This window comes from Miscanthus floridulus, chromosome 3 (assembly GCF_019320115.1).
Source record: "Miscanthus floridulus cultivar M001 chromosome 3, ASM1932011v1, whole genome shotgun sequence".
In the NCBI taxonomy this organism is placed as follows: domain Eukaryota; kingdom Viridiplantae; phylum Streptophyta; class Magnoliopsida; order Poales; family Poaceae; genus Miscanthus; species Miscanthus floridulus.
This window is the reverse complement of record NC_089582.1, coordinates 20007799-20032135: the sequence shown is the minus strand read 5'-3', so window position 1 is coordinate 20032135 and position 24337 is coordinate 20007799. Positions and strand designations below refer to the sequence as shown.

At 45.7% G+C, this 24337-nt stretch overlaps 1 pseudogene; it reads left to right on the top strand.

Moving 5' to 3' along the window:
• The first annotated feature begins 1592 nt into the window (after positions 1 to 1592).
• On the top strand, positions 1593 to 2373 carry LOC136545150 (protein G1-like; annotated as a pseudogene).
• Positions 2374 to 24337: the final 21964 nt, after the last annotated feature.

Below are 24337 nucleotides of genomic sequence, written 5' to 3'. Positions count from 1 at the left end.
TCATCCTCTTCGGGTACCCTCGTATTGGTCCCCGACACTCTCCCTCCCGTGCCTCCTCTCCCTCTCTTTCCTCTCCCGTGCCTCACACTCCCTCTCCCTCTCCCTCACCCGAGTGGATCTGGAGGCCCTGGGAGGACCACGCGGGAGCGACGGCCTAGACACCCGGCGGCGCGGGCCTCGCGGGCGCGGCGGCCCGACGTCGCCCCCTCCGCTGCGATGGCGCCCCTCATCCCCACGCCCTTCGATCTCCTCCGTGACGGTGCCAGTGGTGGAGCGGCGAGTGAATCTGGTAGCGATGGTGGAGAAGCGAGCGGATTCGGTTGTGGAGCAGCCGGATCTGGCCGCCCGTGCTCCCCCGCGCGGTGGATCTAGTTCTCGAGGCGCGGATCCGATGGTGGTGCAACCGGATCCGTAGCAAAGGCGCGGCGCGGGGTGCTCAAATCCGGCGAGCGGCGACGGCGACGACCCATGAGTGGGCTTGGTGGGCCGTGGATGGGCTTGGTGTCCATGGGTTTTCATTTTTTTTGTTTTTTTATTTGATTAACCTAGGTGGGCGACCAACTACCTCGGTTAATGCAACGATTAACCGTGACCTTTAGTCCGAGGTGATTGTAAAAACCGTCTCGGTTAACCTTTTTGCCCGCCTCAGTTAAGTTTCCTATCTCAGTGCGCTACCATGAGATAGAAGTGGGAAAAATGAACAGAAGAGGAAAATGACAATAGTCTATATAAAAGGTAGCGCAGACTTGGATACAGTAGAGGCAGACGGAGAAAGAAAATTTATACTTAAATTAAAAAATAAAATTATTTAAAAATTATTATTAAGTAAAAAATAAGGATAAGCTACTCCTATGTATCCGCACCATTTGCGGAAAGATTTTTTATGCGATGCCGGTCACTGCATGCATGACATTGACAAATGACAAGACGCATGACTCTCTCTGGCAGGCAGGAGCACGGGTCACGGGGACATGTCGTCATCACACGACTGCCAAGCCTGCCGTCTGATCGATCGCAGCGACCATGACGCCGGCCATGGACCCATCGACGACCGCCCGACGAGCGAGCCGCCGCGCCGGATCATGTCATGTCGTCGTCCCCCCACCCAATCGGCCAGTCAAATGAAGAGATCCCTCGTCACTGCTGCACTGCACGCGTTGGCAGACGATGGCATGGCAGCTACAGCAGCAGCACAGAGCCAGAGCGTCGTCCTGATCGATCCATCGACTTGACATGACGGCAGGCGGCGCGTGCCTCGCGCGGCCGAGCCCCGCGCCCGCCTCGCTCCTTGCACGCCCTGTCGACGCGTCACCACCTAGCTAGCCTACTGCCTGCATCGTTGCATGCATGCCAGCCATCCCTGCACCTGTGCGTGTCTGCCGCGCGCGGCATCTTCGCCCTAGCTAGCTCCACGCCATTGGCAGCTGCTTCACCTGGACACTAGCTACTAGCTGGCCTCCTGACGGCCGCGGCCCCGCTATATATATTGAGCGGCCGGCCGGCGGGCCGCACAGTCCCCTGCCGGCCGGGAAGCTCGCTCGTCGATCAACCCTCGCTCGATCTCTCATCTGCAGCTCTTCCCAGACACGTACATGTCGACGAGCGGCGGCGGCGCGCGGTCGTGGTCGCCGCCGCGGCGGCCGAGCCGGTACGAGTCGCAGAAGCGGCGGGACTGGCACACCTTCACGCGGTACCTGGCGGCGCACCGCCCGCCGCTGGAGCTGTGCCGCTGCAGCGGCGCGCACGTGCTCGAGTTCCTGCGCTACCCTCGACCGCTTCGGCAAGACGCGCGTGCACGCGCCGTCCTGCGCTGCGTACGGCGGCGGCGGCGGCCCGGCGGTGGCCGCGGCGCCGTGCCAGTGCCCGCTGCGCCAGGCGTGGGGCAGCCTCGACGCGCTCGTCGGCCGCCTCCGTGCCACCTTTGAGGAGCGCCACGGCGCGCGTGGTGGGATCTGGACGTCGTCGCAGTCGCAGCAGCCCGCCGCCGACGGCCGTGGCGTCGGCGGTGTCGACGGCGACGCAGCCAACCCCTTCGCCGAGCGCGCCGTCAGGCTGTACCTGCGCGACGTCCGCGACGCGCAGTCCAGGGCGCGCGGCATCTCCTACAGCAGGAGAAGAAGAAGCGGGGCAAGCAGCAGGATGGCAACTCCGCCGCCGCGCCGCCGGAGGCGGCGGCGCTCGCCTGCATATGACCGGCGCGGACATTAACGCCTGCTGCTGCTCTGCCCTCCCGCACCGCTCCGCCCGCCGCCGCCGTACTGCCTCGCCGGTGTTGCCCTTCGAGTTCTGTGACTACGGCACCGTCCTCGAAGAGTTACCTGCCACGGCGCGCCTGGCTTCTACCTGCCATCGCTGTTCAACACCTTCGGCTAGATGGGCATGCATGCTGCCTGGCCATGTTGCCGCCATGCGCGCCGTGCTGGTCCATGCTCGAACCTCGAAGTGAGAATCCATGGTTTATGTACGGCGTGTTCACGGACTTTATTCGTGCGCTAGAGTGTTCTAGCTTTCGGTTGGTGAATATAGCATCCAAATAATATCTTTCCCCGTTGACAGCCACTTTTTCCCCCTAACTACTTATACATATCTATATCTTTCAGGTGATTTTGTACTGCCTGCTATAGCACATAAATTGGTGTTCTTTAATTAAAAAAAAAACTCAACCCACGTAAGACAGCACCGAGCCGGCATTGTGTTTAAGAAGAAAACCTTTTCATGCAGGGTCAAGAAAAACCCCGAATCTCTACCGCACTCATACACAGCGGCACCGTAGCTCCTGTGAGACTAGGCTGGTCTTAGACCTATGCTTTAACCTGGGACAGACGAGGGGATTTTTTTTCAACGCGCAGATAAACTACGCCTCATCTGACCAATAAATCCGCCCCTAAGAGGGTTTGAACTCTGGGCGACAGGGTGCAAATCGCACAGCAAGACCAACTGGTCTAGCTTTCTTTAATTTATATTTCAGGGTGTTTTTGGACTTGCATTACAGACCGTTTCATTCCTAGTTCTGTTTACTTTTTTTTTATGAAAAGGCAGTAGGCCACAACTACTTGAAATTCAAGAGCTATATATATTTGAAGTTTTGAACTCAAGCTAGCTAGCTAAATCTTTCATCTCAGTGCTTACTGCTCACATCGAGATTGGAAAAACAGGTCCAAAACTGAAGACGGTTGTGAAGTGTGAACCTGCCTCCATTTAAACCATACAAGTAGAAGCTCGTAACTATAAATCTATTTTCTTATAACATAGAGATCCAGCTTCCAAATTGATAATTTAGTTTTCAAATCAGAAGCGCACAACAAATTTTGAGCTGATATGTAGAGACAAGAAAGAAACTAAAAAACATCTCTTCTGGAGCGCGCGGCACCCTATATATATAACGCAAGTTTTGCTTCTGTTCATCAGAATACTTGCCATTGTCAGCAGTGGAATAACAGATACGGGCCGCCTAGCTTTTGCGTGTATAGTTTTCCATTTGGCCCGGGCACTACGGGCCGGCCCAAGCACGACACGATTAAACACGGCCTAGGAACGGCCCCGCCCGACGGCCTTCGTGCCCGTGCCTGGCCCGGGCCGGCCTTAGTGCCATGCCTGGGCCGCCATTCTGGCCCGCGGTGCCGGCCCGGGCACGGCACGCTATATGGGCCGGCCCGGCAGCGGCACGGCTCGGCCGCAGCTGACCGTTGGATCCCCGGCGTTGCTCCCATCCAACCGTTGAATCCGACCGTTGTAATCAGAGGTATAAAACAGCAGCGCCTCCCTCTCAGTCTCCGACTCCGTTGCCCTAATTCATTTGCTCTCTGTCTCTCTCGCAGTCTCGCCTCGCTCTCGGCTCTTCCCCGCAGCGCCCTCTCGCCCGCTCCTCTCTTGCCTCGCTCTCTTCTCTCGCCGCGTCGGTGACTCGCTCTCCTCTCTCGCCTTCGACTTCCTCTCTTCTTCTCGCTCTCCGGTGTCCTCTGGAGCCATCGCTGGCCGGCACGGGCACAATCCCTAACCCTAACCCTTGCTCAATCCCTAACCCTAACCCTTGATCTCTCTTCGTCCTCACCGGATCCATCGGTTTCCTCGCCGGATCCGTCGGATCTCCGGCCTCCGCTGGCCGGCACTAGCACAATCCCTAACCCTAACCCTTGATCTCGCTTCGTCCTCGCCGGATCCGTCGTCGACCTCATCGGATCCATCGGTTTCCTCTCTGGATCCGTCGATTTCCTCTCTGTGCTCGCCGGATCCGTGCCTCGTCGACCTCGCCGGCGACTCTGGTGCTCCGGCTTTGAAGGTAAATCCATAACCCTAACCCTAACCCTCAATCTGTACTAACCCTTACTCTGTTTTGTCTGAAGCCGTTGAGGGACTGGGGCACCGACGAGTGGTGATGGCTGGATCCGACGATGAGACGCTTGAGGTCGGTTCCAACCAAGAGAGGCGATTGTGCGGGTTGGCCGGAGATGATGACGAAGACGACCTGCGCGAGGACGCCGCGGAGCTGTTCGGCCGTAACGTTCAAGCTCCCATCGTCCTCGAGCCCTGCGATGATCAAGCAGAGGACGGGGAAGAGAATAACGGCAAGGGGTCCCGTCCCTCTACCTCGGCAGTGTGGCTTGATTTCAAGAAACTCTTCAAAACAGTGAATGGTAAGAAGGTCAGGTATGGAGCTAAGTGCATCCATTGCTCTAAGGAAGACTCTGGGCTCTCTAGTGGTGGCACTGGTCACCTCACCCGACATAGGGATAAATGCCCTAGGAGGCGTGAAAAAACTCGCATGTCTCAGTCACAGATCTCTTTTAATCCTGATGGTAGTATGCGTAATTGGGAGTACTGCCCTATTGTTGCTCGTACTCAACTGGTTCGATTGCTTGCTAGGCTTGATGTTCCTATCTCTTCGGGAGAATCATATGCATTTGAAGAATACATTAGAACTGCTCATAATCCTAAATTTGTTTCAGTCTCTAGGCAAACCACCACTAGAGACATGCTTAAATACTTCTCTGATTGGAAGGCTAAGCTTGTTGAGACTGTTAGTTCTGCTAGTGTTAATTGTGTGTGTCTAACCTCTGATATTTGGTCTGGTAATGCCAAAGAGGACTACCTTAGTGTTGTTGCTCACTACATAAACTCTGATTGGCAACTAGAGAAGAGAGTGCTTGGTCTTAGGCTTATTGATTGTTCCCACAATGGACAAAACATTGCTGATCTTGTTGCATCTGTGCTTGTTGATTATGGTTTGACTGGAAAAGTATTTGCTGTTACTTTGGACAATGCATCATCTAATGTATCAGCCATGCAAAAACTTTGACCTGTTCTTTCTAAATATCTTGGTATTGAAGTTGTGGTCAATGCATCATCTAATGATAGTGGTGATTTAGACAATGCAGTTAATTCTATGTTCTTGCATCAGCGTTGTGCATGTCACATTATCAATCTGATTGTTAAGGAGGCCCTAACTGCTCTTAAGCCTTTGATTGAAAATTTTAGAATTGCAATATCTTTCTTAAACTCATCTAACCAAAGAATTGCTGCATATAAAAGTTACTGCATTGCCACTGGTGTTAGGCCGAGAAAATTTCAACTAGACATGGAAGTTAGGTGGAATTCTACATACCTAATGCTTAAGCATTTGTTTCCACATAAGGTCTCATTCACTACTTTCATCCATGCTCAATATCCTAGGGCTGAAGGTGGTCAGTTGCTTTTAACTGATGACCATTGGGCTATGGCAAAAAAAGTGCTTAAATTTCTTGAACTGTTTTATGATGCTACAGTTGCATTGTCTGGTGTGTACTATCCTACATCTCCACTCATGATTCATTATCTTGTTAAGATTGCTATGCACCTAAAGAATTATGCTAATGATAATCAAATCAGACCTGTGGTTCAACCTATGATAGACAAATATAATAAATACTGGAGGGACATACCTTTGCTTTATTCTTTTGCATTCATCCTGGACCCCAGAGCTAAAATGAAAGGTTTCATTAGAGTGCTTAGGAGGTTGGGTACCCTTACTAGTATAGATTATAGTGCTTACCAGGTTGGCACTAGAGCTCGACTTACTGATGTCTACAATAAGTATGAGGAGAAATATGGAGGTGTTAGGTTGAGGAGGACTGCCCCTCCTAACCTATCTGGTAAAAAAGGTCTGCTTGGGATGAGATTTATGATGATGATAGTGATGTTGGTGCTGGTGGTGGTATGCATACTGCAGCTGCTACTCTAATCATGGCTAGAGATACATCTGCAACTGCCCTGCTGCAGGCTGCAAGTTCTTCAGGTTCTAATGTTTCTGAACTTGTTTCTTACTTGGACTGTGACACTATGAACCATTTAGATGATGATTTTAACATCTTGGACCGGTGGCATCAGCACAAACTCACATATCCAGTGCTATCACTAGTATAGAACCGAGCTTTACTCCCGGTGGGGAACCCCCTCTAGTCCCGGTTCCCCACCCGGGAGCAAGCATCCGGGACTAAAGGGGGGGTCCTTTAGTCCCGGGTCAGGAACCGGGACTAAAGGAGGACCTTTAGTCCCGGTGGGTAACACCAACCGGGACTAAAGGTGCCTCCTGACATGCCACGATGGCCGGCACCTTTAGTCCCGGTTGGTAATACGAACCGGGACTAAAGGTTTTTTTCTTTTTTCTTTTCTTTTCATTTTTTTGTTTTCTTTTCAAAATAGGTTTTCGAAGTCGTATTGTACGCTGCTAATTATACATTTATACGCGCATATAGTATGTTTCGGTTCAAGCACAATGAACGTATTAAATCACACAATTCAATCATAGAAATATATATATATATATATATGCATGCATGCATCATATATATATTTACATGCATGCATGCATATGTGTATTTTACATTATATTATTTCATGTGCATATATTACAAAAGATTGCATTATAGTTGTTGTGACATAACAAGTTTCTTCTCATCCTCTAGCTTGGCTTCAATGGCAGTGTTGGGTCGAAGTAGAACTCGCCCTTGGAATCGATGACCTGCTCATTAAAAAATCCGGCTATAGACTCTTGAATTGCTTTGATTTGGTCTTGCCGTATGACCTTTTCCTCCAACCATCGAGTCTACAGGTTTGAATTAAAGGAAAATAAATTAATATATGTACATATATATATATAAAGACATAGTAACACAATCAATAATAATAATTAAATGAATATATAGTGTATTTTTAACGTACTTTGAGTCTCTCTGTAGGAGTTCTTTGGGAGACCACCTTGATAAACTTGCAAACATAGTAACCACAGTAGTTGTTCCCCTGTTCCTGCCTCAGACACCACTTTACGAGAAAAAGATTTGTCATCCAATCTGGTGATCCGGTGAAAGCTATATGTTTAATTAATAAAGATGATGCGATTCAGGGGACTTACTTTCAATGGGATTACATTCAGTGGCGCTTTGCATTTTTCCATGTGTTGCTTCTCAATAAAGGTTTTCCAAACACTACCCAATAAAAAATTTGCCACGTCATCAGATATAGTTAATCATCATGTTTGTGTGTATATATAGTTGCTAGAGATCCCGAAATTACCTCTGGATAATATCTATCATATCTTGGTAGTCTTGTTGTGGTTTTCTCATCGAGTCATAGATTATCAAGTGACTTTTCACCAGATCAATGTCCATCAATATCCAGTGATTGCTGCATGTGTTTATAGGATATAACGCATAACACTCATTAATTAACTAGAATCAACATATGAGCCATTAAGGCTATGATCGACATGATTAACACTCACTTGAAGTTATAGGGAAAGAGTATATCCTTCTTGTGGCGTTGGTTCACTAAGAAGTTCATGAGGTTACTCTCTGACTCAGACTTCCAATTAGTCATTGGAGTAATTGGGTCTTTGAATACTATATGGGGATCAACAAAACCAATTTCATTGCAGCCTTCCTTTCTGAGCTCTGTCATTGTAAATCTGCATATATATAGTACTTGTTAGGATAATTTATATGCATATACACACATATGATGAGTTTAATAATAGATCGAAAGAATTATTACTTACAGGCAATAGCAGCTAATGATAACTTTGTCCAGAGAGGTCAGGTGGCATAGTTGATGAAATTCTGCAAAGTCAACATACATAACATCATCGCCACGGAACCAATGTTCGTCTCTAATTCTGACACCAACGCAGAAGTCTCCACTGGTAGACGCCTGCATGTACCACTTGTTTAGCAGGTACATTTGCGTCCCCAGATCAGATAAGGCTTGAGGGTTGTATAGACTCTGGCCTAGTACAAATTTTTTCTTCCAAATATCAACCTCCGCCGCACTCTCAATGTTTCCATCACCAAACATCTGGTAAAGGTCGAGACCAGTCTCATCAAGAAATTCACCAAGGTGATCCAAATCGACATCCGGAGGTATGTTTGCCTGATGCATTAATCCTAAATTCGAACCATATTCATTACCAACAACTAGCGGGGGGATTGATTGGTGCGCTTGTTGTCCGAGTTGGGCAACTCCTTTCCCTGCCCGCTTCTTTTTCTGTGCCACCTCAATTGACTTGGTGAGAGTGCGGTCATAGTCTGATAACGTTGATTTGGACGGCTTACGAGATTCCCGCTGTTGATGCTGGTAAGAAGTCACCTTTTTTCTTAAAATATTCGGAGCTACGAAGAAGTACGGTTTCTCTGGGTTTCTCCTTGCTTCTTGATTCATTTTAAGTTTGTCATAGAATCTAGACATGTCTTTTTTATATGCATCAGTTCCTTCTTCCTTCTCTTCAGATATTATTTTGAGAATAACCCTTGGTTTCACGGTGGCTTTCTTTGCAGGCGGGGACTGGTTCTTTGTTTGAGGGGCTGGCCTCTTGCTAGGCTTCTTGGTAGGCGGGGGCGGGGGAGGCGTTGGAGACCTCCTTGGAGGTGTTGGCAGCGGCGTTGGAGACCTCCTTGGAGGTGTTGGCAGTGGCGTTGGAGACCTCCTTGGAGGTGGCGGCTGCGGCGTTGGAGACCTCCTTGGAGAGGGTGTGGATGCAGCCTCGTCTTCCAACACAATGTCATCATACAGAGCACTATGATGATCTGGCGATTGAACAATTGGATTTAGATTGGGGGAGGATCTGCTACAAAAAAAGGAATGACATATTATTATGAGCAGATTATTAATTATTTAAGCCAATACAAATTAATGATGTAGTGTTTTCATCCGCACGTACCTATGGTGAGGTAGTTCAGGAGGAGGTGGAGCCGACATCCCTGGAATGATGATGTAGCGCTTGCGCCATAGAATGAATGTCTTCTCTGCTTCTCCTAGAGTCTTCTCGCCATCACCTCCAGGAATGTCAAGAGGCAAATCACTAAAACCTTTTTCAGCTTTATCTACCGAGATGGTGGCATATCCTTCTTGGATTATATTCCCATGAATCCTTGGTGTCTTGGTTCGGTCGATAGGATTAACAAGACCGATAGCCACCTTGATTGTGGAATTCTCCTTCGGAATGTGTAGCTCACACGTTGTACAAGGTTCAGTGACGTCATCCACAGGGAAGCGCAGTCCTGTGTCCCCTTGATTTGGTATCTCCGTGGAAGCGCAGCTGCTTTTCAACTGAACAGATTGGCTAATGTTGATTCCTGGCTCTGATGCCTGCTTGCTTGCACTCACTGCTATTTGCACTTGCCTTTTGATTTCCTCCTGCATTCTCGCTTCAAGGTTTTTTTCCCGCTCCTGTGCTTCACGCACCGCTTCCTCCAACCTCTAGAGCCGGTGTGCCTCTTCTTCCTTCTTTCTCTGGCGACTTCTGTAGGAAGGTCTGTCCTGAGGGAATCCATGCTCCCACGAGACACTTCCTTTGCCTCTAGTTCGGCCACCATGTTCAATAGTCCCGATGGCGTATGTCAGCTCATCCTTCTCTCTGTTGGGCCTGAACGCACCACTAGCAGTAGCTCTCTGAGCATAAAACAATCTTTCTGCTGCTTCTTGCAGTCTTGCGCCATAAACGCACTTCCCTGTCTCCTGGTCTAGTGTTCCCCCATGAGTGAAAAACCAATTCTTTGCACGTTCTCCCCACTCGAGTGATTCTGGTCTGATACCCTTGGCAAGAAGGTCTGCTTCCATTTTGTTCCACTTCTTAATGGCAGTCGGGTAGCCACCTGATCCCAAGGTATGGTGGTATGTCTTCTGTTGGGCATTATGTTGGTTCTTTATCACCCGACTCACACCCTCTTCTGAAGTCTTGTACTGTACAAACTCATCCCAATAGGGCCTCTGCTTTGAGATCGGGCCTAGGACAGTAAAATCTGGTGCTATGTTCTTCTTGACATACGTCGTGTATAGGTGTTTCTTCCAAGTCTGAAACTGGGTGGCCATCTTCTTCATTGCCCAATCCCTAACTCGCTCCTTCAATTCATCACCATCTATTATATCATCATAATCATCTGTTTGGAGCGTGAAATGTACCAAGACATCATTCCAAATTAACGCCTTGTCACGATCGGAGACAAAACTGATATGAGGAGCATTGGTCTTCTTCTTCCATTCACGGGTACTAATCGGGAGCCGGTCCCGTACAAGGTAACCACAGTGGTGCACAAATTTCATTTTATTCGGCCCCCCCGGTTCTCCTGTATCCACATTGAACTCTGAGATGATGAAGCGACCCTCCAATGGCTTTTTGGGACCTCGAACATTTTTACTCTTCGTTGTAGTTGTTGATGTCGATCCAGAGGGCTACAAAACATAAACATTATTTTTAATGTCATGAGCACACATAAGACATATGATAATATATATATATAGCTAATAATAAAAAATATATACTTGGCCAATATGTTGTTGCTCATTTTGTTCAAGAGCTAAGTACTGACTCCCGTCATCTACATCCTCTTGCACGTTATTTTTAGCACCATCATCGCCGGCAACTTGAGTGCCAGTGTTGATCAAATTCATCATCAACTCCTCCTCATCCATATTTCTCGGGTCGGCCATCTAGCTTCAAAAAACAAAACCAATATATAGTACGTCAAATCTTTGCTTATTACATGCGTAAAATCTACAAACAATATGCATTATTAAATCTTGCCCCTCGATCACGGACGCAATTCGCCACACTAGGACGAACTACGTCGGTACTAGGGCGAATTAGGGCACGAGAAAGGGCGGTGTGACAAGAGTGGTGGTGCTCCACTCCGCCGTATATATGTCTGTACACATGGGTGAACGAGGGCGGCGGTGCTCCGCCGTATACATAGAAACGCATGGACGAAATGCATATGAATACAAATGACGTATATATACGTGTCGGCGCGGTGGCCGGTGTGCTGACGACGATGACGTGAGGCGGGCCGGCGTGCTGACGACGACGACGACGACGTGAGGCGGGCCGGGGCGGTGTCGGTGCGTGATGTTGTGATCCTATGTACCATGTGATCAACCATGTAGTCATTCATCATATGAGAAAATTCTATGTTAATAATATAAGTATAAGTCATTATGAAATGTAAGTATATGTGTCTTATTGCTCATATAACCATTACTATTTCCGAAATGATAAGAATTTATTTTCTTCTTTTACAGGCGATCTCTGATGCTATGATATAAAGTTTGAAGATAGTCTTCCCGGAAAAAAATATGTAATGCTCATATTACTTTAGCAACATTAATATATTATATCTGTATATTCAAAGTTCACAAATGAAGAAACATGTGATATTTTTGATAAACTAAAAAACGCTTAGTTTACAAACTGGGTATCAAAATTGAGTTCCTATTTGACCATTATATATCCTACAACAAATCCTTCAAAAAAAAAGACCCTACATGAATATATTTGGATAAAATTTCGTTAACAAACATTGATCTATGAAGATAGAAAAAATTCTTCTATTAATGTAGCGTTGTTTCCGAATAATATATAGCGTGTTTATTAACAAACATATCTTAACAGCAAGCGGATGGTTCGTAGCGTTGTTTTCGAATAATATATAGCGTGTTTATTATACAAGCCATGGATTTATATCGATCCAATTAATTTCTAAAGTAATTTTATTGGTGATCCTTAATTATACTTGTCATTTAGAGTTCCAAATATTCAAAACTTGCCTTAAGATATGTTTTTATTTAAAATCATTTAGAGTTCCAAATATCGGCAGTGTACGTACTGGAGGGCCTCGGGCCGGCGCGGTGGGGCAACGCGCGGTGGAGGGCGTGTCGGGCGCGGAGGAGGGCGCGGTGGAGGGCCACGGGCAAGCGCGGAGGAGGGGCACGGGCGCGCGCGGTGGAGGCCGCACGAGGAAGAAGACGGCGACGCCGGTGTCACGGAAGGCGAACGGACGCGGCGCGAGGAAGAAGAGGGCGGCGGCGGTGTTCGACGAGGAAGAAGACGAGCGGATCGATCTGCCAGGCGCTGGAGGTTATATAGCAGAGGAGAATTACTCCCGGTGCCAGACACCAACCGGGAGTAAAACCCCTTTACTCCCGGTGCGTATTACCAACCGGGAGTAAAGGTACCTTTACTCCCGGTGCGTGTTACCAACCGGGAGTAAAGGTATACCTTTACTCCCGGTTGGTAACACGCACCGGGAGTAAAGGATTTTTTTTGGCGGGCCGCGAAACTGCAGCCCACCTTTACTCCCGGGTGGGCTTCCCACCCGGGAGTAAAGGTGGCCTGCAGTTTCGTTTCCCGCCTGTTTTAAGCAATAGTCTTGTTACATACAATAGAAATGCAATAGTTTTTATTAAATACATAGTAAATTAAATAAAAGGCATAAAATTATTTTGTTAAAAATATGAATTTTATTTTTGTTTATTGCACATAGGAAAAATCGATAACCTAACTTTTTTTATTTTTTGTTAGAATTATAAAACATAATGTAACTAATATTTATTATTTCGTTAATGCAAAAATGTAGTGTTTAATTAAAATTATTAAAATTATTGGTTTTGGACAGGAAATTTGTTTTCACATCATTTTAACGTTAATATTTTAATTTTTCATCACTCAGTATCCTAATAATTTACCTTTTTGAGAGAGAAATCCCACCAAATCAAACATTGATTTAATTTAAAACATGACATAATAAACATCTGAATTCACAATTATTACATAATATCTCAAACACACACTATATTAAATCACTATATCATTAAGTGGGCACAGCAGTGAACTTCTTCTTTACGTATGTCCCTTGGTTATGATCGCTTCGTAACCATGGAGTGTCCTCATCATTTACCAAGATGCTAGGGTCTTTGTTCACTTTGAAGGGCGGAATTCGGTCATCCTTTTCATATTCTTCTGACATGTCCGACTTGTCCTCAATTCCCACGATGACTCTTTTCCCTGAAAGAACTATGTGGCGCTTTGGCTCTTTGGTTGAGTCATTATCGTTTTTCCCTCTTTTTGGTTTGGTAGACATATCATTGACATAGAACACCTGATTCACATCCTTGGCAAGGACGAATGGTTCGTCTTTGTACCCAATATTACTAAGGTCTACTGTTGTCATTCCATACTTGTTGTCTACTGTTACTCCGCCTCCGGTCACCTTGACCCATTGGCACTTGAACAATGGGATCTTCAAAGTAGGTGCATATTCTAGTTCCCATATTTCATCTATGCGTCCATAATATGTCTGCTTATTCCCATTCGGGTCTGTGGCATCTATGCGGACACCACTGTTTTGGTTGGTACTCCTTTTATCTTGGGCTACTGTGTAGAATATGTTCCCATTTATCTCGTACCCTTTGTATGTGACGATATGCCATGATGGTTGCATAGCCAATAAATACAGTTGCTCATGGATGCTCTCATCACCTTGACATTTTTTTCGCAACCAACCGCCGAAAGTTTCCATGTGCTTATGCGTAATCCAAGCTTCAGTCTTCCCTGGAAACTCGGATCGTAAGAGATCCTTGTGTGTCTCAATATACGGATCTACCAAAGAGGAGTTCTGTAGAACTGTGTAGTGCGCTTTATTGAAATAATCATCATCCGTACCAATATATGTTTTCCTCCCTAGTGTCCCCTTTCCGCTTAGTCTCCCCTCATGTCTCGATTCAGGAACACCAATCGAGTCAAGGTCGGGAATAAAGTCAACACAGAACTCAATGACCTCTTCTGTTCCATAGCCCTTGGCGATGCTTCCTTCTGGGCGAGCACGATTGTGAACATATTTCTTTAGGACTCCCATGAATCTCTCTAAGGGGAACATGTTGTGTAGGAACACAGGACCGAGAGTGAAAATCTCCTTGACTAGGTGAACTAGGAGGTGTGTCATAATATCAAAGAAGGAAGGAGGGAACACTAACTCAAAGCTGACGAGACATTGAACCACATCATTCTGTAGTTTAGCTAGATCAGTTGGATCAATTGCCTTCTGAGAAATTGCATTGAGGAATGCACATAGCTTTACGGTGGCTAGACGTACATTTGGAGGTAGAATTCCTCTTAATGCAACTGGAAGTAATTGCGTCATGAGAACGTGACAGTCATGGGACTTTAAGTTACATAATTTCTTCTCTGGCACATTTATAATACCCTTTATATTCGAGGAGAATCCAGATGGTACCTTGATGTTGTTTAAGCATTCAAACATGATTTCCTTCTCCTCTTTGCTTAGAGTGTAGCTAGCAGGACGTAAGTAATGGCGTCCATCATCTGTCTTCTCTGGATGTAGGTTGTCTCTTTCTCTCAAACAACGCAGGTCCTGTCGTGCTTCAAATGTGTCCTTAGGCTTTCCATACACACCCATAAAGCCTAGCAGGTTCACACAAAGATTCTTCGTCAGGTGCATCACGTCGATCGAGCTACGGACCTCCAGGACTTGCCAATAGGGTAGGTCCCAAAATATGGACTTTTTCTTCCACATGGGTGCGTGACCGGTAGCGTCTTTCGGAATAGGTTGGCTTCCATGTCCTTTTCCAAAGACGACTTTCACATCATTGACCATATCGAGTACATCCTCACCGGTTCGGTTGCAAGGCTTGGTCAGGTGGTCTGCTTTCCCTTTAAAATGCTTACCTTTCTTTCTTACGGGGTGATTTGCAGGAAGAAATCGACGATGGCCAAGGTACATGACCTTTCGACATTTTTTCAAGAATACACCTCTAATATCACCGAAGCAGTGTGTGCATGCATTATATCCCTTGTTTGACTATCCTGAAAGATTACTTAGAGCAGGCCAATCATTGATTGTTACGAACAACAATGCTCGCAGATCAAAGTGTTCCTGTTTGTACTCATCCCACACACGTACACCTTCTTTATTCCACAAAATGAGAAGTTCATCAATAAGTGGTCTCAGGTACACATCGATGTCATTGCCAGGTTGCTTCGGGCCTTGGATGAGCACAGGCATCATAATGAACTTCCGCTTCATGCATAACCAAGGAGGAATGTTGTAGATACTTAGAGTAACAGGCCAAGTGCTATGACTACTGTTCTGCTCTCCAAAAGGATTGATACCATCTGTACTTAAAGCAAACCTTAAGTTTCTTGCGTCATTTGCAAACTCCGGGAATTCTCTGTCGATTGCTCTCCACTGGGACCCATCAGCAGGGTGTCTCAACATATTGTCTACCTTACGGTCTTCTTTGTGCCATCGTAACAATTTTGCATGTTCTTTGTTTCTGAACAGACGTTTCAAGCGTGGTATTATAGGAGCATACCACATAACCTTGGCAGGGATTTTCTTACGTGGATGTTCGCCCTCAACATCACCAGGGTCATCTCGCCTGATCTTATACCGCGACGCATGGCATACCGGGCATGCATCCAATTTCTCGTACTCTTTGCCACGGTATAGGATGCAGTCATTAGGACATGCATGTATCTTCTCTATTTCTAGCCCCATAGGACAGACAACTTGTTTTGCTTCGTAGGTAGTGGCGGGCAATTCATTGTACTTCGGAAGCATCTTCTTTTGGATTTTTAGTAACTCTCCAAATCCCTTGTCAGATACACCATTCTTTGCCTTCCATTGCAGCAATTCTAGTGTGGTTCCCAACTTTTTCTGCCCTGCATCACAAGTTGGGTACAACAATTTCTTGTGATCTTCTAGCATCCGCTCGAACTTGATCTTCTCCTTTTCACTTTCACATTCTCTTTGTGCATCACGAATGACCTGACAAAGATCATCAGCCAGCTCATCTTCTGCGACTACCTCTTCTTCAGCTTCTCCCATTGCAGTATCATTGAAGCACGCACCATCAGGAATAATATCATTGTCGTCCCATTGTTCTTCTTCATCTTCTTCCATTACAACACCGGTTTCTCCGTGCTTTGTCCAACAAATATAGTTTGGCATGAAACCCGACTTGAACAAGTGTGAATGAAGAGTCCTTGAGCAAGGATATTCCACCGTATTCTTACATATGGCACATGGGCAGCACATGAAACCGTCGCGTTTGTTTGTCTCGGCCGCACGTAATAAAGAATGCACGCCGTCAATGAACTCTTGTGAGCGGCGATCAGCATTATACATCCAATGACGGCTCATCTGCATTACATGACATAAATATCATATTAAAACCTAGATCATAATTAATTATTTATACAACATGCGTGCCACCACAAAAGATACAAATTTATGAAAGCATCGCTACAATGTAGACAATCCCAACTACCACTAAAAGAACTAAAGCTAAAATACATTTCAGGAGCACAAGGATTTCGCGACCAATCTCAACTAAAACAGACAGATCCCCCGATTGTGCAACATCTTTGGGCTTCTTCGGCTGGATCACTGCCTCATTAGCCGCCGTATCTGCCTGTTGTGCAAGATATTTTTGCACGAGTTCAACATACTCTTCCTCCCAGTAGAAGCCTAAACATCGTCCACTGCCATCCCACTAAAATTAAAACAAAAAATTAGAACTTTAATCACAACCATCATGAAAATAGGTATAAACTAACCATAATCATTAAATACGATAAAATAACTCACATTGCGATCCGGACACTTGTAGAAGATACGATCCTTGTTGGGACCCTCCTTCTTCACTCGGTACTCCATCACAATCTTCATCTCATCACGACACTTGCCGCATGGAATGAGAGGAAGGCCCGGCCTAAGTCGCTTTGGAAACCCATGAGAGGCCGAGGACCCGGAAGCAGTTGCCATCTACTCTCTATACTCATTTTTTAATACACTATAAATTTCTTCTTTTATAAACAAATAAAATTAACAAACTATAAAATTATCTAGATCTCTAAACAATGATATTTTTAATGGTCATTGTGTTCTCGTCTTTTACTGCGGCAGGTAAGTAATTCATATGATATTTCCGCAAATTAACAGAAGAATGGGAATGTACACACATAACAGACTACTACGACGATATCGGGACGTGTGAATAAATAACCATCCGTACTAGTTGACCTTGCTTACGTGATCATCTCGGCGAGCATTTCTCCACCGGACAGCACCGTACTTGGTCAAGGAAGAGCTCCGATTCTATGAGGAAGGGAACACGGTCTCCCACGACCGTTGTCGCTCTCCCTCGTAGAATCAAAGCTCCTCCTTGATGTCCGTTACCGCTCGACAGAGAACATGCTTGCCGAGCTGAACACGGTCCGCAAGTTCAACTAATACGGATTTTCTATAATTTTCTAACTATTTTCTAAGTTTTTATTTATATATACTACGTTTAGGTACGGTGATTGACAGACTACTACGACGATATCGGGACATGTGAATAAATAACCATCCGTACTAGTTGACCTTGCTTACGTGATCAGCTCGGCGAGGATTTCTCCACCGGACGGCACCGTACTTGGTCAAGGAAGAGCTCCGATTCTACGAGGAAGGGAACACGGTCTTCCACGACCGTTATCGCTCTCCCTCGTAGAATCAAAGCTCCTCCTTGACGTCCGTTACCGCTCGGCAGAGAACATCCTCGCCGACCTGAACACGGTCCGCAAGTTCAACTAGTAAGGATTTGCTATAATTTTCTAACTATTTTCTAACTTTATATTTATATATACTTTAACCTTCTTTCATGTAAATATGCAAGCTTAAAGTGATTTTGAGCTCAAATTGCTTACAAATGAAAAAAAACCACAATAAAGAACCATAAATATATATAGTGAATAAAATGGCATAAGAAAATGGTAAAAAATGAGAGTATGAGATTGGTAACCTTTACAACTGAAGAATCGACGGAGGAATCGAAGAATGGATGGAGGAACAATGGAGGGAGGGAGGAAGCAAGAACACTACTGCAGTGAGCTTCAAAATGTGCTGAGCTCGGGCTCGGGGAGGAAGGAGGAGACGGCCGATTTATAAAGGGAGAACATTTAGTCCCGGTTGATAGATCCAACCGGGACTAAAGGTAACTTTCCAACCCCGGGCGCAGCCACGGCCCGGGAGTAGACCTTTACTCCCGGTTGGAGCCACCAACCGGGAGTAAAAGTATACCTTTAGTCCCGGTTGGTGGCTCCAACCGGGACTAAAGGTCCCTGCCACCTCTGTCTGGCGCAGTAGCCGTTGGGCAGGGGCCTTTAGTCCCGGTTGGATCCACCAACCGGGACTAAAGGTATTTCTAGTCCCGGGGGCAAAAAATTCCGGGACTAGAGCCCATTTTGGCCGAGGATCAAAGGTCTGTTCTCTACTAGTGTATCAATCATGGCTAAAGATATTTTAACTGTTGCTGTTTCAACCATATCTTCAGAATCCACTTTTAGTATGACTGGCAGGATCATCGAGGAGCGGCGGAGGAAGCTAAAGCCTGAAATGGTGGAGATGCTGACCTGCATCAAAGATTGGGAGGCTACTGAAGCTCGGCTGCAACACATGGTGGAGGACAAGGAGCTTGAAGAAGCATTTGAAGAACTTTATCTTGATTAGTTATCATTTATGTAATGTGACTGTAATATTATGGACTATGGACTACTAGAGCTGGGTTGTACTCTTTTTTCCTGTTTAGGGTTTCTTACAAGGGTGAGTTTTACCTAGACAGGTTTTTAATGAGGCAGCCATTGCACTAAAGCTCCAAATAAAATGTTATTTTGTTCTCTGCTGTGTTTGTGTGATTATGTGACTGTCTTTGATAAGTTCTCTGAACATGTAACTTTGTGTGACCGAAGACTCTTTGATAAGTTCTTTATTCTAATCAGTTTGTGATTCTGGTCAGTTTGTGATTTTGAACATTCAGATCATGCCAGTGCCGGCACGGGCACTGCTGGGCCGCCGTGCCCAGTGACACAGCACGGCACGACTAAGACGTGATAGTGCCGTGCCTGGGCCGGCACATCGGCACGGCGGCACTAACAGGCACGGCACGGTTAGCCTGCCGTGCCGCGTAGTGCCGTGCCTGGCCGGGCCGTGCCTGGCCGTGCCCGTGCTAGTGCCGTGCCGTGCGGCCCGTTTGGCCAACTATATTTGCGTGGAGGCCGCCTGGCCATTTACGGAGGTGGTCTTTAGATGTCCCGCCTCTGTTCATCAGAGATGTGATCTCTCCTAAAATCCATTGTATAATAGTGGTATTTGTTGGGTAATTTTCTAAAGATGAGTTCCCGGGAGGGCTAAAACACACGCGCAAATACGGGTCAATTCGCTCATCTCATCACTGATCTCAAGTTCCAATGAAATGTTTGGATCGATGTTAGGCAGGGTCCGCTGTTGGGATTGGAGGAACTTATTAATTTCCAAAGATGAGCTCCAAAGACCAAACCTCGACCACGTAGACACCATGTCAATGTTCCTTTCCTGAAGAACCCTAGCTGGCCGTGTTGCCATCCACTGGACGACCTATACTGCATGCTGTTTCCCCGGGCTGTTAGCTGTATGCCTGCATGCATCGTCGTATAGTAGGTGTACGTTGCTTACCATGTGACCAGCTGTGTGACTGTGTCCCTGCTCCTGCATGCCGTATCGATCGGCCTCGCCGCCGGCCGCCAGCTGCATTCCATCTGCTGCCCTAGCTATGTATCTGATGATGATCCGTCGTTACCGTTTTTACATGCGTTATACGCACGTTGCCTTAACTAGCTTTTGCATTGCTTCCCTTCCCTCGCTTCTCGATCGATGGATCTAGCTATACTAGCTGCGCGCTTGAGTGACGATGCATGCTAGCTACTGCTGGTATGACACTGTACAGCATGCATGGCAACATGCAAGATACTGCTCCGTACGTACCCGCATGGCCCATATGCATGTGACGCTTACATGCGTCACTCTACGTACTGCATGCAAATGCAAAGCTGCAAACAGTGTCTGGAGCTGCTGCGCCTGCCTGCCTGGTGCCTCATGCACTGAACGATCGATCGATCGGTCGATCGGCAGCAGCAGTGCTGGGCGGATGAGTCAATGGCGCGCCCCCGGCCCGTCTGAGCCGTGGCTCCTTCGTCCACCCTGCGCCCGACACGTCGCCTCCCCTACTCCTTCTGTCTTTCTCTAGCCCCCGTGGCCTCGTGTGCCTACCGATCAAAGTCATTCAGTGTTTATATACTCACTGCATCCAGAAAAAAAACGCAATTCTAACTCTCCATTTTTATATTAAAATATGAGGTGTTTTACTTTTATTATACTCCCTCCATCCCACGATATAAGGCATGCATGTATTTTAAAATTCAAACTTCAGAATCTTTTACCAATAATTAGCATAATATTAGTATCTTTTACCAATAATTAGCATAATAATAAAAAAACTAGCACAAAAATTGAGTGGTGACCTTTTAATGATGGGCCTCTAGAGCTATACGAAAGAAGGCATATTTTCTTTGGAAACATAGAATTTGAGTTGGGGCACGTGCCCTTGCTCCTTGTGTACTGGGTCCAGACGAACCTACTTCAGTTACTCTATTTAAATCACTTCATTCTATCCCTCTTAGTGTTGGACAGGTCCTCGTGGATAAAAGGCTAATCTGGATAAACAAAAAATGAATAATGTTCTCTTATTACCCATCAAACCCCTGCGATGCCTACGCCTACTATGGCGTCTATGGATACTGCGTTACGAGCAAAACTCTGATGTGCAGCTGTCTTTCGGGATTGCCTCGATCACTGTGCAACTGCAGGCTACAGTTCTTTTCAAACGGCTATGTCTGTCAGAAAGCACTTGTATGCACTACAAACCAAAGCGCCGACTCATTCCGTCGTTTCAAGGGGATAAAATTGCTTGAGGCCAAGGCATACGGTGGACTCTCAGTCAACCAATGCTGGGAGTATGCTACCTCAAGCATTGGCTACATTATCTAAACGGGTGAGTTTCTCGACATGCGCCAGTACAACTAGGGGCTGACCTAGTACACAAGGAGCGGGGGCATGTGCCCCCACTCAAAATCTGGGTTTCCAAAGAAAATATATCACACCTGATTTTAAGGATAAAATGGGATGCATAATCTTATGTACGCCCAGAGATCAGTCACACACATAAGTCGACAAATTATAGATAGTATCATCATAAGTGTTTATTACGTCACTAATAATAAGACATGGTCTTCACATAAATACAACGGAAGTATAAAGATAACTCTCTCATGGAAGCTCTATAGCACAGGGACGTCAACTGGTTGACCATAAGTCTAGTAATCCTCAGGAAAGCCGTCATTGCCATTGCAATCTCTTATCGATCCGGGATTTTTTATCCAAATAATAAAAATAAACAAGCGTAAGTACATCTCGTACTCAACAAGTGTAACATGGGGTTCATGAGGCTCAATGGCTTGACATAGGTTTAACAACATTTAGCTTTTAGTTGTCATAATTTTAGCATAAGAGTAGCAATAAATTATTTTAATCCCAAAGTAAAACACATGATCAATGTAAATATGAGTAATATATAGGAAAAACAATTACTTAATAGTGATCCTCTATTTCATAAGGGTTTTAAGGCCGCTCGTGGCCATGAGCACAGCTGATATACTAGTTTTACACTCTGCAGAAGTTGTACACTTTCACTGTGAGTCGTGATACCCATATGCCCGGGTTTATAACTCCCAAAACACTTCTAAGGTGAGCAGGCAAGGTTCACTACGAAGCCTTTCAAAGATTCGTCTAACAAGTTAGGGCCATTAGGTTCACTTGGCAAACAGATGTAGGAACCCCCCTATCGGATGGCACAATTCCATCATGGCTATACACATAAGAGTAGAGGCTGTCCTATACCCGATTCGGCAAGCCATTCTTACACCATAAAGGTAACATCTAACAAGTTAGAAAAGGTCCTCATACTTAGCTAAAGTCAGAGCCATGTAGCCCTCACAGCTGTACTGTAAGTCCTGGATGTTGGCTTACAGATAAGTCCTTAGGGAGAGGAATCTGAAGCATGTAGAAAGTAGCTAAACACTCCAGCCCCCTGTTTTCAAGTTGCTAAAAGTCATGTTTTAATGTTTATTGCATATACCATTAGTCAAGTTACAAGATCATGCTTTAGTTCAGCACTAGCAAAGCTACCCAATGCATATCCCATAGGAGACAAGGTATAAGTTCAATTCTAGGGAATCCCTATCAAGGTGACATGCAATAGGAATTAAATATATTAAAGTTGATAGGAAACAAGGATGATCCCATGCTATACTTGCCTTGAGCAAAGTGTTCCTTCTCATCAAAGTAGTACTCTTGATCACCCACGAATTGCTTATCGTCTATACTCGATAATCACAGCAACATACAAGCATCCAGAAGCAATCATGCATAGCAAACAAAGGCTATAGATTAGAACAGTACACCAATCAACATAAAATCATGATGAAAAGTTTGTAAAACAAATCTACGTCTTGCTACGAACACACAGACGTGAAGATCAGGAAAATCAGAGCTAAAACGAAGAAGTTATGAATTAAACAAGATTTCCTTTATTAAAATAATAGATTAAATCTAACCTCAAATTTTAAAAGTTGAAAACATACATAACAGTAGTATGAACATATAGATTACGTAATTATGAACCTAACACAACTTGAACGGATCAAATCGGAGTTAAAACAAAGATTTTAGGGCTAAAACAAGATTAGTGGCAAAACTGTAAATAGATGAAAATGTATTTTAGATCTAACCGATAAAACTACGTTTTCAGAAGAAGAAATCATATTTTGAATCTAATCCAAAATAAAATATGTTTTCAAAAATAGAAAACGTATTATGGGGAATACATCAAGGAGCACCGGTTTGAACTTAGAATCTTGCAGGGGTTCTTTTGCAATTTTGCCGGCCGAATCGGTATCATGAAATCTGGACCATTGGATTAAGATCGTACGACCCAAAATAGATTGGGAGGGGATGGCCGCCGGCGGCCAGTAGAGCGGCGACGGCGCCATGGCCGGGCACGACGGTGCGCACGGAACTTAGCCTACGGACTATGGCGGGACGAACCAAAGGCACTAGAAGATAGACGAAGGAACGGGGAGCTCGGCTAGGTAGCTTACCAAGGCGTGGAGCGACAGAGGGTGGCGCAGTGCACGGCGTAGCAGGCGGCTCGTCGGTGGCTAGGGTTTGGCAGTGCTGCATCTCGGTGATTCGACGATGGCTGCTGCTAGTTCTAAGACGAAATAGAGAGGTGGCGGGGTCGGCTGCTATTTAAGGCCGAGGAGTCTTGGGTGGCATGACAAAGCGAGGCATGGCACCGGAGGAGTCGGAGTCGGCGACGGTGGAGAATCTGGCTCGGTCATGCATGAGGAAGAAGAACAGTGCACCGCTGACGTGTGGGGCCAGTTGGTCAGTGACTCGCGCAGGGAAGAGAACGGCGCGGCGCGGGTGATGCTGTTGGGCTAGCCTGCTGCGGAGGGAATGGGCCACCTGCGGTGACTTGGGCTGTAGTGGGGAAGCGGGAGTAAACTGGGCCGCGCGGGCAACTGGGCCACGCAGGGAGAACCAAGCCGAGCTGAGCCAGATCCAAGAGAGGGAGAAGAGAGAAAATAAAATTCCTTTTCTAATTTTCTCAACACAATTTCAAATTAAATTTAAATCCAAATTTAAATCCTTTTACAAATTTTGATCAAACCAAAGCATCACAAATAAATTATGTAGCAGCATGTATGCACATACATGTATGTAAACCTTATATTTGATTTTATTTTTAACAAAGTTATCATTTTTCTAAATTTAAATGCTCATAAAATGCATAATTAAATCATTTTCTCCTATTTTAAAATCTTACAAATTTTAGGGTGCTACAATTCTACCCCTTAAAATGAATCTCGTCCTCGAGATTCGGACGATGCTTACTCAAAAAGCTGCGGTATGTTTTCATCAGATCTTCTTCTCTTTTCCAAGTAGCCTCATCTTCTGTATACTGATTCCACTTAACCTTACACATCTTTATAACTCGGCTCCTCGTAACCCTTTCTATCGTCTCTAAAATCTTTACCTGAAATTCCTCATAGGTGAGATCTTCCTTAACTGTAAGCTCCTCTAACGGTATCTGCTCCTCT